Here is a 17,121-nt window from a genome sequence, read left to right as displayed (position 1 = left end):
AGCGTGAGAACAACCCCCACCTAACTGATATCCACTCCTAGAGGACTAAGAACCACCGCAGCCTATTTGAGCACTGCCTCTCCCAAAAAAACCGCCTCGGCTACCTGAAGACGCCAAAGTCCTAGGGGTCTGAAATCTGGAACCCTGCTGGGTCCCACTCTATCTCGACCTAGGGTACTCTCTAGAAATATGCCCAGTATCTCCACATGCATAGCAAGTGCTAGATAGCTGGGGCTAAAATACTGAAGTTGAAGAACCGGTGTAACCTTCTCGGTCGGCTGGCCGAGAGTAAGAGCCTCTAGAAACCTGCCCCGAACCATACCCACTCTGCCTCAAAAGACCACCCGAAGAAGTCTAGAGCGCTGACTGCATAGGGAAGCTGGAATGGGGCTGATAAGACCTAGCTGACTGGCCCTCACCTCTAGAAGTCGACCCACTGTAGCTACCATATTGATGGGGCTTCTTGTCACTACCTCTATTATAGGCTCCGGTCCTAGCTGACTCAACCCTCACAGCATGGTCTACCACTGATTAAAAGGAAGCATCTATAGTGATAAGCTGAAGACACGTCACATGTAATGGGAGTGCTAGTCCACCCACGAATCTCCTGACCCTCTCTGTCTTAGTAGGAATCAACTGTGTAGCATAACGTGCCAAGGACAGAAATTGGGCCTCATACTCAGATACAGACATACCCTTCTGCTGTAGGTGGATAAACTCATCTCTCGTCTGGTCCCTTAAAGTACGGGGAACATACTTTTCTAAAAACGGCTGATGAAACTGCGCCCAAGATAGTGGAGGCGACTTAATTGGCCGGCAACTAATGAAGGACCTCTACCAAGTCTTTGCATCCCCACGCAATTGATAGGACACCGAGTCAACCCTATGGGACTCAACAATCCCCATCTTATACAACCTCTCATGCATGTCCACAACAAACTCATACGCATCCTGACTCGGCGTACAAAAGAACCTCGGCTGATCCATCTTCAGAAATCTAACAATCAGCTCCTGATCTCCAAGGGTTATAACTGGGCTAGTAACGGGCCTAGGAGCACCAGCAGGTACTGGATCCCATCAATTCGAGGGGCCATGGCAGAAGTAGGCTGCATCCCCTGAGTTTGGCCCAGCTCAGGAGTCTGTGCTCCTGCTCTAGTCTGCGCCCATCCTGGAGTGGCGGTACCACCCACCGCATGCTGCCCATCAAGATAGAGCAGAATACGAGCCATGGTGTCCTGAAGTGGAGTAGAAATCACCTCGGGATGAGTCTAGGCTAGTCCCAACCCTCCCTCAACTATATGTTCATGCCCAGGCTGGCGCTCTGCCTGTGCTGATACGGATATAGCACGCCCCTGACCAACCGCAGGGGCCCGCCCCTTTCTGGTGCGGGACACGACCCAATGGCAGGCTCGTGTGACTCATCCCTTGCAATAGTAGTGCGCGTCCATACCATCTGTGAGAGAAATTTGAATATTCTAGATATCAATTTGAATAAAGTAGCACGAAAGAATGAAAGAATTCGAAATTTCCTAAATGTGCTATAGCAGCCTCTCGCAGATAAGTACGGAGCTCATCGTGCTAATCCGCAATACTTTACTAGATATATTCTTGTACTTATAGATCGGGTAACCTAGGGCTCTTATACCAACGTGTCACGATCCAACTAATGGATTGAGCGGGCACCCACACTAAACCCTCGGTGGGTGAACCCTTCCCTTATTCAACATCCATTTCTACATAAGTAAAGTACATGAAAGGATTAAATAGTCTAAAAAATATAGATAACTGCTAAAGCAGAATACTAATAAATAATCCTAAGAATATGGTCTGAATAGTACAAGAGCTACTAATGCATAGTCTGAGGAATACAAGTCCAGAATACTGATACTGTCTCAGAATATAAAATAAGACAAGTAATATAGAGGAGTCTCCAGGCAGCGGGATCCATCAAGTGCTCACCCTGGAAAATGCGGAAGCTAAGCCTTAGGATCACTCACGAGGTGTGGAGGAGGAACCTGCTACGAACTCTGCACTCAGAAAAAGAGTATAGTAAGGTAGTATAAGTGGAAACGCCACGTACCGATCGGTATCATAGGCCGACAACAATTAGATCACATATATATAAGAAAGAGATTGAAAGATAGGAATGCAAGTAGTCAAATAAAAATCACAACACAATCCAAGATCAGAACAATACAAATGATATAAATTCTATAGCAGAATCAATGATATAGATGAGCGAAGTAAATGAGTGCACATGCAATGTAATGAGATGCACTGGCCAACTGTCTGTCTCCGTACACATATGCTACGGACTAATATCCTCCATATTTTGATAGTCATGACCCATGGGGAACCCACGAAGTCCACGTAACAATCACTCTGCACACAGCCCAAAGATTACTTCTACAACACTAGTCACTCCGCACACAACCTAGAGATGACTTCCATATCAACCTGTCCACAATCTCGGATGTTCCTTTCTCACTTATCATTACCAGTACCAATCACAGTCCATATCAATAAATCATGTAAAATATGTATGAATGTTATACTTGATGTCAATATATGCATCATGTCAATATCAAGTGTAAATCATAGTTAAATGTCATTCATGCCTCTACATGAGCACACGCCACAATACCAATCCTATATCATGTTTCTTCCTTTATCGATGATAAGTGACAAGGCAAGTGAAAGATGAATACATCACAAACACAATATAGTAAGTGCGAAACAATCCCAACACCTCATGCGTGGCAGCAAGACAAATCACAATAAACAACGCGACAAGCCCACAAAGTCCAACAACAATACCAACCTAAGAATATCCATCCCAACTTTATACCCAAAGGCTTACAAGATTTCTCTGTCAATCACTAACTTCTACATATGTTTCGCTAATCGAAGTCTAATCGAAAGGTAAGTCGTAACCTACCTCGATGCCGAGCTGGTGCCACGAACTGTCAAACGTGAGCCTTGACTTTCTGAAGGGCCTCTGAATAATCAAAGTCTAGTCATTATCGAAATCTAAGTTAGAAACAGGGATTAATGGTACCGATATTGTTATACAGTCGTTCGAATAAAAAATAAACTATATAAAAGAGAGAAATCGGACCCACGAGGGTAAAATAGGTATTTCAAGAGTGGAATTGGTAACCCAATATTCTATAAATTCAATTCTACTCTCCAATTGCTAATTAATCTTTATTATTGATCAATTTCATCATTCAAAGGAAAACCCCCAATTTAGCATAAACCCTAATTTTCCATAATCAAATCCTCAACCCAAATTAGAGATTCAAGCTTATTACTTACAAATCCACAAGATTCCTTGATTAGAATAACAAGATCCATCAATTAAACTCACACTCATAGCCTAAGATTCAAATATTAAACTTAAGGTTAAACCTCATCTTCTCCAACTAGCTTCACCATAGGTTTCTAGCTTTAAGAAGGTAAATAAACAAGAACAAGGTCAAGGAAACTTACCTTAAGATGAATCAACTCTGAAAACTCTTCAAATCAACCTTGAGACACTTAGAGAATTAATTTTGGGAATGGGAAAAGAATGGTTCAACTTAGGACATTTAATGATTCTGGTACAACGATTTTTGCTCCAGCGGAAGAGGTTTCTCTTTCGCGGACTCACCTCGGAGGAGAACCATCCGTTGAGGTGGATCTCAGTAAAGTGGCAGGGATTCGTGCCTATGGACCAAGCCTCACTGAGGTGAATCCACTGAGGCACAACGGTCTCGCTGGGGCGAGACACCAGAGACCAGTAGAATACTGGTTTTCACCAAGTTCCACCCGAAATCCCTATATCAACCCTTGACCTCCCGGATACAAAACAAATGTGCACATATATGTAAAAACATGCTATGAACTCACTAGTGGCCTCAAAATTCCCAATGGACGTCTATTTGACCCGGTCAACCCCTAACGACCAAAATCCAACTTTCCAACCACAAGTAGAAAATGCTCCCGAATGCCTCGGGAACCTAACTGAATACCCACCAAGTCATAATCGACCCTCCGAACCTCTGGGAATCAACGAATTTTTGAAAAAGGTCTGTTTACTCAAAACTCATCTATTGGTCAAAGGTTTTTCGTTTAAGGCTCTAATTCTTATAACTCACATTAAAACCTGCCCGATTACCTCGAGAACCATGTCGCCCATCCCCTTGGGTCAAAATCATGCTAATAGGGCTCGAGAAAGGGTCAACAGGGGTAAATGGGTCAAAAGTACAATAACAACCAAATGGGTCGTTACAAAGGTCTCCCCATTTTTGCTTTTTTTTTTTGCTATTCTCTACAAACACGTAGCAAAATCATCTTCAGAAGTTTTGAGTTCTTCTACCGCAATAATCACCTTCTTGATCTCCCACTGAAGGCCAACCCTAACTTGCAGCTCGTTAAGTTGAGACCTTGTGAATTACCTTCTTAGTGCTTGCAAAACTTTATTGTTTTCAAATCAATCTATCAGAGTGGATCCACGTTCTTTTAGGCGCATGAAATGATGAAAAATTGACAAATATGAGTACTTTTCAATTGTAAAAATTTATTTGTTTCAATCATGTATTGAATTTTTTTACTTCTCCTTAATATTACCACACACTTTTTTCATCAATTTTGTGTTTTTTCAATTTCTTTGGATGCAAGTCGACTATTTGTTCCAACTGTATAATGTTTTTGGCTAGATCTTCAAAATTATCTGCCTGCAACACGCATTTCTAGTCGAATAAACTTTTTAGAGAAAATAATGGAGTGGGGAAGGTTATAAAGAAGTTATAAATTTCTAAGACTCGAATTCAAAAAAAGTGGAATCATGCGATGGCTTAGTGTCGCACGACCAGCTCACGTCACTGCCCGTCTGATGGCTGTAGAAAAACAAGATTGATTTTTTGGAACTGCATAAAATCCTTGATATTTAGCGGAGCTTTTAGAATAATTATGGGATAATATATTTGATATTTATTGTACTTATAAATATCTAGATTCCAACTAAATAAATATTGCTCAATAAATATAGATATTTTCGATGTTTGTACATAATAAATATCTGGATTTCTAGATTCATACTTAATAAATATAGATATTTTTGACATTTTCTATAGTAATATCTCGAAATCATTGACAGCCACATATAAGTGGTCTTGTGCATTTACAAAACAAGTAAATTCAAGAAAGCTTTGCTTCATAACAAAGTTATCCTACCCAAATGTTTCCTTCGTTCGAAGCTTTCATGCTTTATATAATACTCGACATTACTTAAAGATCTTGGCTAGAAGAAGGTCTCCCAATTTTACTTTTTTCTGCTATTCTCTACAAACACTTAGCGAAACCATCTTCACAAGTCTTGAGTTCTTCTACTACAATAATCACCTTCTTGATCTCCCATTGAAGGACAAAACCCTAACTTGCATCTTGTTAACTTAAGACCTTGTGAATTACCTTCTTGGTGTTTGCAAAGCTTCGTCATTGTCAATTGAGCTATCAGAGTGGATCCACCATTTTTGGGTGCATGAATTGATGAAAAATTGACAAATATACGTATTTTTAATTGTTAAAGTTAATAGTTTCAATCATGTTTTTTGTATTTTTTTTTATTTTTTTTACTTCTCCTTAATATTGCCACACACATTTTACATCAACTTTGTGTTATTTTTTATTATATATTTGGATGCAGATCGACTATTTGTTCCAACTATATAATGTTTTTGGTTAGATCTTCAAAATTATCTGCCTGAAGCACATATTTCTAGCCAGATGAACGTTTTAGGGAAAATAATGGAGTGGGGAAGGTTATAACGAAGTTATAATCTTTAAAGACTCAAAACCAGAAAAATGGGCTCGTACGATGGTTGAGCGTCGGACACACCCATCGAACGTCACTACCCGTACGATGGCTGTGGAAAAATAAGATTGATTTTTTTGAACTACATAAAATCCTTGATATTTAGCGGAGCTTTTAGAACAATTATGGGATAATATGTATGATATTTATTATACTTAATAAAGATCTGGATTTCTAAATTCCAACTTAATAAATATTGCTCAATAAATATAGATATTTGTGATGTTTTCTAGAGTAATATATCAAAATCATCGACAGACACATATAAGCATTAGTGGTCTTGTTGTAATGACCTGTTAGGTCATTTGATTGCTTTCTTGCTTTTGCCCTTGTGAACCAGCCCCTTGCTTGCTTTGCTAATTTACTAAGTTAAATAACCTTTTAGTGTTTGGTTGATTTAGGCATCTTCGGGGGAAATTGCTTCTTTTGGGATTTTCGTTGGTTCCATTAGCTTCGAGACGTTAAATATAGGCTGTTTGAGTGTTTGGTTCAGTTCTCGAGGGTCTTGGGGGATATTTTGGTCATGTGGTTGGAATGTTGGTTTTTTCCCGTTCGGGGTTGACTGGGTCAATGAGACCTCTTTTGGAAATTTCGAATGTGCAAGTGAGTTCATAGCGCATTTTTACATGTGTCTGCATATTTGGTTTGTCTCGGGGACGTTCTGGGAGAGTCTCGGGATTTCGGGTGTTGAGAGTCAAAAACCATACTTTCCTGGTTCAAGTATTCGCGCAGGCGTAATGGGGTCCCGCCCCTATGGACGCCCTCCAGCGAGAGGAGGCCCGCAGGAGCAAAGGACCACTGGGTTGACCCTGGTCTACCCCTGCGAAGGATTTCTCGCAGGTATGACTACGCAGTCCCGAGCTGGGCTCCACCGCTGCGAGCTTGTGGAACTTTGGGGAAATGTGCCATGGCAAGGTCTCTTCCTCCGGTGTGTGTTCTCCAATGCGAACCTAGGTGGGAAAGTGCACAGATCGCTGAACAGAATGTGGTTCTTTTAGTGTCTTTTCCCTATGTGGTTCTTTTAGTCTCTTTTCCTTGAGTCTTTTCATTAAAACCCCTTAAGCCCTGAGAGCGAACTTGGACGAGATTGAAGGAGTTCCCGGAAAAAAGACCTTTGGGTAAATGTTCTAATTGGATATTTTTGTTATTCCATCTAGTAAGATCATAATCCATGCTTAGAATGTTGATTTTTAAGAGTAATAATGAAGGGTTTTGGAACCCAACTTAGGAATTTGGGGTTTTAAAAATGAAGCACGTATTAGTGATTATTATTGGATGATTTTCAGTTTATGGGTTACATTAAGTATGAAGATCATGATTCTAGGTTCAATTTACTGTTTTTCCCTTTTGGGTTCAACATCCTATTTTTAGGGCTAATTTTGGGGGGTTTTGGATTATGTAGCAATATGGATATTGATAGACTCGTATTCTAACGAATCCTTATTTGACTAGACTTTGTTCACTTGGAGACTATTCGGAGTGTCAAGAGGGTGTCGTGACTTGAGATTCGGCATTCCAGGCATGTTGAGACCTTGAACTCTTTCTTGAATGTGTGTGTTGGCTAAAATGAACCTAATAAAAGGGATTTAGAGTGAATTAAGCGGGTTCCGGTACTTGTGAGGTGCCGAGCACTAGTATCGGATACTGGTCATCATGTTATGGGTGTTTACACAATTTCATTTGTATAGTTGGTTTGAATGTCATGCTTTGGGCACTAGCTGATAGAATAGTACGATCGTTTGGATTTGTGATTGGGGTCCGATGCCCGTACTGTCACGACCTATTTTACCTAAGCCGTGCGGGCACTTACCTTCCTACCTCGATAAGCGAACCCTCAATCCAACAATGAATAAAGTCATAAAACATAACTAATCAAGCGGAAAAGAATAGATAAGTCTCACGATATATATATATATATATATATATAGAGAGAGAGAGAGAGAGAGAGAGAGAGAGAGAATATAAACGGAAAATAATACAAGTCTGGAATAATAATACATAAGTGTCTGTGTCTCTGAATAGAATAGGACATAAAGATAGGGAAGTCCTCAAGGCAGCGAACGGCCATGCTCACCCTGGAAACTCGGAGATAATGCTGAAGCAACTATCAGCCACGCGTCACAGAAGTGGATCCGACCTGATACTCTGCATTCATAAACGAATACAACAAGTGCAGGTCAGTACAAAACAGCAATACTGGTAGGCATCATCGGCCGACTAAGCATAGCTAACACAATCTAGATAATAATGCAAATAAGTAGATAAACCAACAAGTATAAGTCAAACGTAATCAAATCCAAGTATACGTCGTCCCCTAGGTAAAGCATCTAATCCTAAATGTGCCAAGTCTGAATGTTTCAATTCTGAATCCAACATCAAGAGTACAACACCAAACATCTCAAATCAAGCCATAATACATTGCAATGCAGTAGTGTATGAATGCAAATCAAATGCTATGTACACATGTACTTTGGACGAAAATATTGACATCTCGGTAGCACAACCCAGTATGTCTCACGAAGTCTAAGTGCCACCCACCCGGATCTTTACCTAATAGACAGACAGGACCCCAAATCTTTGCCCACGGGGGTTCACACCGACACCACTCTGGGGGACCCACGGAGTCCATGCACTCACTCAGTCAACGATTCTAGAACTAACATCAGACATCGCCCATCTCACGTTACTCAAGTAAAACCAAGCCCAGCTCAGCAAGTGTTTCATCAAATATCATCAGTATCTCAACAGTGTCATGAAAATGAGAGTGCGTGCAATGCATGTATCAACATCAATAATCATGCTCAATATTACAAGTACCAACAATGGATACGCCAATAATATATCCGAATCACAAATACCAACAATGGGTATGCTAACAATATAACCGAATCATAAGTACCAACAGTGGGTACGCCAACAATATCGTAATCAAAATTATAAAACAGAATCCAACATCTATCAATAACTCATGGAATCAAGCCAACACAATAGAACAATCAAATCACACATAACGGGGTGGCTAGCCCCAGATACACAACAGGGCCCAACCTAAGGAAATATCCAACCCAACTTCATACCTGAAGGTTCACATGCTGTCTCCGACAATATAATCTTAATATGTGCTTCACTATACGAAGTTTTACCAAGGGTAAGCCATAACCTACCTGGATGGATGAACCGCAACACCAACAACTCACTCCTTTGCCTTGCCTTTCCGCTGGACCTCAGAACCAATGTAGTCTAAGCATAATTCAAATCTAGATTAGAAATCATGAAGAATGATACTAATATTACTACCATTCTATTTAGGTCAATTCTAATCCTAGAAATTTGGGAAATGGACCCACAAGGGAAAAACTGAAAATTCAGAAGCAAAATATCAAATTAAGCACTAGGTTATCATAACCCAACCACTAAATGCTAAATTAACTCATAGATTTACCTAATTTCGGCTATAAACCCTAATCTTTGATTCCGAAATTCAACACTAGAAATGGAAGATATATGATTAACAAGCTTAGATTCATCAAAATCTAACATAAACCCCATCAATTTCGTCATTAATAAGCCTAGAGAAAAGGTTCATCAAAACCCATCTTCCAACTTCCATTAGTAAAGGATTATTAAAGGGAAGGGGGAATCTATGATGATTATGATTAAAGGAAGAGTAAAGGAATTAGCAAGATTTACCTCCAAGAATATTCCCAAAATATCTCCAAGAACAGTTCCCCAAAGCTCTAATTTCAAAATGGGAGTAAATGAGGGTCTAAAGGCTTTTAACACTTCATTAATAATACACACTGCCCATCACCGGCTTTAGCCACATTGGAATAGCTCCAGCAGAGCCGCTTCACCGGTCACTCGACCGCTTCAAAGGTCAAGGCAAAAGTCCTTGGACCCCTCCAGCGGCAGGGCTACCGCTCCAGTGGTACCGCTGCCGCGGTTCTGGTGTTGCCAATGCGGGCATTAGACACGAGAAACTTACCCAAGTTTCATCATTTGATCCGATTTTTCGACTAGTTCCCGAGGCCATCTGCTCACATACCATACACATAGACACACATAAAAACACGCAACGAACGCGCCCATGGCCTCGGAATTCCCAACGGAGGTCTTGTTGACCGAGGCAACCCCCCCATGCCTTAATTCTAATTTCCCAACCTAAGTCCTAAAATGCATTAGAGTGCACTGGGAACCGAACCAAATACACACACAAGTTCTAAACGACCATCCAGACCTCTCAAAATCGATAAAGTTCTGAAAAAGGTCCGTTTACCCAAAAGTCAACTTTAGGTCAACCATTTTTCACATTAAGCCTATATTTCAAAAAAGCTACCCGAATTCGGTCTGGACACCTCGGGAAGCGTACCAATTGTCCCCTCGGGTAAAAAATAAGCTAATCAATGCTCGAAAAAAAGCAAAAATATCAAAAAGTCTATAACAACCAAACAGGTTGTTACATCAGATACCAATTGAACCATCACTCATCCTCGAACGACTAAGAGAAAAGAAAAGGGAAATACCTAAATCAGTGAACAGCTAGAGATATCGGCTACGCATATCGGACTCGGTCTCCCAAGTAGCCTCCTCAATCGGACGGTGCTTCCATTGCACTTTCTCAGAAGCAATCTTTTTCGACCTCAACTTTCGAACCTGCCTATCCAAGATTGTGATAGGCTCCTCCTCATAAGTCAAATTCTCTTCAAGCAATATAGAAGCCCAACGAACAATGTAGGTACCATTGGCATGTCACTTCTTCATTATAGAAAAATGAAAAATTGAATGAACTCCCGCCAAGCCAGGCAGCAATGCCAACTCATAAGCTACGTCACCCATACGGTCAATAATCTCAAATAGACTAATATACCTGGGGCTCAACTTGCCCCTCTTACCGAACCTCCTAACACCCTTCATGGGTGAAACCTTCAATAGAACCTGGTCACTAATAGCAAACTCCAAATCCCGAACCTTCCGGTCCGCATACATCTTTTGCCGACTCTGAGCTGCTAAAAGCTTGGCCTGAATAACTCTCACTCTATCAAGAGACTCTCCCAACAAATCTATACTCCAAGGCCGAGCCTCGAACCCATCAAACCAACCAATCAGAGATCTACATCTCCTTCCATACAGAGCCTCAAAAGGCGCCATACCAATACTCGAATGATAACTGTTATTGTACGCAAACTCTACCAAGGGCAAGTGTTAATTCCAATGACCTCCAAAATAAATAACACACGCTCTCAACATGTCCTCAAGCACCTGAATGGTCTGCTCAGACTGGCCATCAGTCTGGGGATGAAAGGCTGTACTAAGATCCAATCAGGTACCCAACTCCTTATGAAATGCCCTCCAGAAACAAGAAGTGAAAATAGTACCCCGATCGGATACAACAAAAATAGAAACCCCATGCAATTTCACAATATCCCGAATGTACATCTTGCCTAACTTCTCTGCGGTATAGGAAACCTGAACTGGAACAAAGTGAACGAACTTAGCCAACCGATCAACTATCACCCAAATAGAATCAAACTTGCCAAGGGTTTTCGGAAGACCCATGACAAAATCCATGGAAATCCTCTCCCACTTCCACTCGAAAATGGGCATCCTCTGAAGCACCCAATTGGGCCGCTTGTGCTCATACTTTACCTGCTGACAATTCCCACACTTAGCCATAAAATCAACTATATCTCTCTTTATCCGATGCCACCAATAGTGCTATCTCAAATCATGGTACATATTAGTCATCCCTGGATGAATGGAATAGCGAGAGCTATGAGCCTTAGATAAGATCAACTGAATTAAATCACCAACACGAGAAACGCACACGCGTGCTCTAATCCTCAGAATGCCCTCAGATTCAATCACGGCCTCGGCCTCAGCTCTCAAAACTCTATCTCGAATATTGCTCAACTGAGCATCCTCAAATTGATGAGTCCTGATTCAATCCAATAAAGATGACCACGCCTCTATACAAGCCAAAATCCTGCCCGGGGCTGAAATATCCAAACGACCAAAACTATTGGCTATAGTTTGAACCATCGTGGCCAACGGGCGCTCAAAAACTATCAATCGAGCTAAACTCCGCATACTCACTGCCTTGCGACTCAAGGCATCAGCCACCACATTGGTCTTCTAGGGATGATACAGAATAAAGATGTCAAAGTCCTTCAGGAGCTCCATCCATCAGCGCTGCCGGGAATTAAGATCTTTATGGGTAAACACATGCTAAAGACTACGGTGATTGATGAAAACCTCACAATGAACACCGTACAAATAATGCCTCCAAATCTTCAAAGCGAAGACCACGACCAACAACTCCAAATCATGGGTATGGTAATTATTATTATGAACCTTCAACTGAAAGGAAGCATAAGCCATCACTCTACCTTTCTGCATCAACAAAACACCCAAGCCTATATAGGAGGCATCACAATAGACAGCGAAATCCTTACCCTCTACGGGTAATGCTAGGATTGGGGCTGTAGTCAAAAGAAGGTTTAGCTTTTGAAAGCTCTCCTCACAATCATCCGTCCATTGGAAGGGAACATCCTTCTGAGTCAATCAATTCATGAATGAAGCAATAGCAGCAAAACCCTTCACAAAGCGACGGCGATAACTGGCCAAATTCATCAATACGAGGCATAGGGCAATTGTTCTGAATAGTGACCTTATTCAATTGGCGGTAATCAATACACATGCTCATGGTCCTATCTTTCTTCTTCACAAATAACACAAGAGCACCCCAAGGGGAGACACTCGGTCTAATGAACCCCTTGCTCAATAAATCCAGTAACTATTCCTTAAGCTCCCTCACCTCGGCAGGTGCCATCCGATATGGATGAATAGAGATAGGACGAGTGGTCGAATCCAAGTCAATATAGAAATCAATGTCGCGATCGGGTGGCATACCCGACAGATCCGACCGGAATACCTCCGCGAACTCGCTCACAATAGGATAGACTCAAGGGGTGGAGATGCAACCGTTTTATCACGAACATGAGCCAAATAAGCTAAACACCCCTTACTTACTAACTTTTTCGCCCGAAGAAAGGAAATGATCTTCTTCGAAGCGGGACTAGGAATACCTCTCCACTCAAGCCTAGGAATACCCGGTATGACAGTCTTGGTGTGATAATCGAAGATTGCATGATAAGGAGAAAGCCAGGACATCCCTAATATAATATCAAAGTCAACCATATCGAGAATCATCAAATCTACCCAAGTGTCATACACCATAAAAGTAACCAAACAACACCTGTAGAATCGATCAATAATCACAGAATCTCCGACCAGAGTAGACACATGAACAGGTATGTCTATGCTATCACAAGGAAAATCCCAACCAAACGCATGAAATGCAGATACATACGAATAAGTGGATCCAGGATCAAATAACATAGATGTTTCTCTATGACGGACAGAAATGGTACCTGAAATCACACTCTGAGAACCACCTCTAGCTGGTTGGGAACCACCTCTAGAACCATGAGAAGTACCGCAGCCTGACTGAGCACCACCCCTCTGAGAAGTCCCACCACGACCACTAGATCATATAGGAGTCCTCGGCTGCTGATAATCCCCCCTGGGCCTAGGAAATCTCCTAGAAACCTGTCCAATCTCTCCACAAGAATAATAGGTAAGAGGAGACGACTGTCGATACACAAAAACTGAAGACCCGGATGAAGCAGCGATCTACTAGTCTGGAGAACAAACTCTCAGGAGCCCCTTGCCTAGGTGGCTCACAAGGGGAAGCCTGTAATGCTGAATGCACAGGACGGCCGGAATATAGCTGAGGCGAACTTAAAAACTGTCCTGCACCCCTCGAACCAAAACCCCCAAAACTGCCAGTCTGATATAGGCTCTTGTCACCACCACCAAAAGCACGGGCCTTAGCGCCCTGAAGGATGCTCGATAATGGACTGGAAGGAAGCCCCCATAGACTCTATCTAAAGACAAGGAATTTGTAGAGAGCCCACTAATCCCCCAATAAAGCTCATGATCATATCGGCCTCAGTAGGGATCAACGGAGTGGAATAACAGGCTAGATATAAGAAATGGTTCATATAGGACTCCAAAGACATGCCCCTCTGCACAAGATGCAAGAACTCCTCCCTACGGGCCTTTTGCAAGGATCGGGGCACATACTTCTTAAGGAAGGCCCGGTAGAGCTGAGTCCAAGTCAAAGGAGGGGAACCTTCGGGTCTACACGCCCGAAATACCTCCACCACGTCTTCGCGTCACCACGAAATTGGTAAGACACATAATCAGCGTCGTGGGTATGCACAATCCCCATACGGTGTAGCAACTCATGCATATCAAGAATAAACTCATAAGCATCCTCAGAAGAAGTACCAGCAAACCTCGACGGCTCTAAATTCTTGAATCTCCCAACAAGGTCCTGATCAGAAGCAGTCATAACAACGCCCTCCTTTGGTGGAGGGCGTTGATCAAAAGTAACCTTGGGCTATATCTGTGTTGGAGCAACATCTTCGGGCTCAGGAGATGGCGATCTCTCTCGGCGCTGTCCTACCGGAGGACCCCCGCCTTTAGCTGGGGCAGCCCCGTGGCCTCTTTCTCTGCCGCGCCCTTTGGCTGTCGCTTGCCCTCGGGTGCCAGCCGTAACTACAGGCACCTGACCTTGGGCAATAGTACCTCGAGGCCTCACTATCTGTGAGAGAGGAGATAAGAGTCATATACAAATTTGATCTTTCCAGATACCAATTAGAATAAAGTAACATGAAAGAAAGAAAGGAAGTGAGATTTTCTAAATGTCCTATAGCCTCTCGCAGATAAGTACGGAGCTCATCGTACTGATCCACAAGAATCTACTAGACACGCTCTTGTATTAAAGATCGGGTAACATAGGGCTCTGATACCAACTTGTCACGACCAACTTTGCCTAAGCCGTGCGGGCACTTACCTTGCCACCTCGGTAAGTAAACCCTGAACCCAACAATTAATAAAGTCACAAAACATAACTAATCAAGCGGAAAAGAATAGATAAGTAAGTCTCAATATATATATATATATATATATATAAGAATTCTCCTGAATAATATTAATACCCCCAGGGTCTAGTCGGAAAAATATAAGAGAATCTAAATGGGAAATAATACAAGTCTGGAATAATAATACATAAGTGTCTCTGTCTCTGAATAGAATAGGACATAAAGATAAAGAAGTCCTCAAGGCAGCGAACGGCCATGCTTACCCTGGAAACTTGGAGATAATGCTGAAGCGACTATCAGCCACACGTCACAGAAGTGGATCCGACCTGATACTCTGCATTCACAAAAGGAATACAGCAAGTGCAGGTTAGTACAAAACAACAGTACTAGTCGGCGTCATCTACCGACTAAGCATAGCTAAAACAATCCAGATAATAAAGCAGATAAGCAAATAAACCAACAAGTATAAGCCAAGTGTAATCCAATGCAAGTACACGTCATCGCCTAGGTAAAGCATCTATCCCAAATGTGCCAAGTTTGAATGTATCAAGTACGAATCCAACATCACGAATACAACAAAAAACATCTCAAATAAAGCCATAATTCAATGCAATTCAATAGTATATGAATGCGATGCAATGCTATACAAATGTTGTGTACACATGTACTCCAGAAGAAAATATCGACATCTCGGTAGCACAACCCGGTATTTGACTCGCGAATTCTAAGTGCCACCCATCTCGGATCTTTGCCCAATAGACAGACAAGACCCCAGATCTTTTCCCACAGGGGGTTCTTACCAGCACCACTTTGGGGGACTTGATGAGTCCGTGCACTCACTCAATCAATAATTCCGGAACTAACATCGGACATCGCCCATCTCACGTCACTCAAGTAAAACCAAGTCCAGCTCATCAAGTGTTTCATCAAATATCATTAGTATCTCAACAGTGTATCATGAAAATGAGAGTGCGTGCAATTCATATATCAACATCAATAATCGTGCTCACTATTACAAGTACCAACAATGGGTACGCCAACAATATATCTGATTCACAAATACCAACAGTGGGTATGCCAATAATATAACTGAATCACATGTACCAACAATGGGTATTCCAAAAAAAAAAAACGCAATCAAGATGATAAAATAGAATCCAACATCTATCAACAACTCATGGCATAACAACCTAACCACTAATTGCTAAATTAACTCATAGATTTACCCAATTTCAAATTTGAAGCAAAACCCCCAATTTGGGTATAAACCCTAACTCTTTGATTCCGAAGTTCAACACTAGAAATGGAAGATATATGATTAACAAGCTTATTCATCAAAATCTAACATAAACCCTATCAATTTGGTCATTAATAAGCCTAGAGAAAATGTTCGTCAAAACCCTCTTCGAACTTCCATTATTAAGGGATTATGAAAGGGAAAGGGGAATCTATGATGATTATGATTAAAGGAAGAGTAAAGAAATTATCAAGATTTACCTCCAATATTATTCCCAAATTATCTCCAAGAAAATTTCCCCAAAGCTCTAATTTCGAAATGGGAGTAAATGAGGGTCTAAAGGCTTTTAACACTTCATTAATAATACACACTGCCCGTCACCCGCTTTAGCGGCACTGGGACCGCTCCAGCGGAGCCGCTTCACCGGTCACTCGACCGCTTCCGCGGTCAAGGTAAAAGTCCTTGGACCACTCCCGCGGCAGGGCTACCACTCAAACGGTACCGCTGCCGCGGCGCTGGTTCCGCCAAAGCGGGCACCAGACACCAGAAACTTACCCAAGTTTCACCATTTGATCCAATTTTTTGACTAGTTCCCGAGGCCATCTGCTCACATACCTTACACATAGACACACATAAAAATATGCTACAAACGCGCCCGTGGACTCGAAATTCCCAACGGAGTTCTCGTTGACCGACTCTACCCCCGATTCCTTAATTTTAATTTCACAACCTAAGTCCTAAAACGCATTTGAGTGCATTGGGAACCAAACCAAGTATACACACAAGTTCTAAACGACCATTCAGAGCTCTTGAAATTGATGAAATTTTGAAAAAGTTCCGTTTACCCAAAAGTCAACTTTGGGTCTACTATGTTTTAGTGTAAGCTTATATTTCACAAAAGCTACCCGAATCCGGACTAGACACCTTGGGAAGTGTGCCAACTGTCCCCTCAGGTAAAAAATGAGCTAATCAATGCTCAAAAAAGAGCGAAAATGCCGAAAAGACTATAAAGACCAAACGGGTTGTTACACGTACTATGTCTCTTATTATTATTAATTGCCTGTCTTGTCTGTTTGTGT

This window comes from Lycium barbarum, chromosome 9 (assembly GCF_019175385.1).
Source record: "Lycium barbarum isolate Lr01 chromosome 9, ASM1917538v2, whole genome shotgun sequence".
In the NCBI taxonomy this organism is placed as follows: Eukaryota; Viridiplantae; Streptophyta; class Magnoliopsida; order Solanales; family Solanaceae; genus Lycium; species Lycium barbarum.
This window is presented reverse-complemented; position numbering follows the sequence as displayed.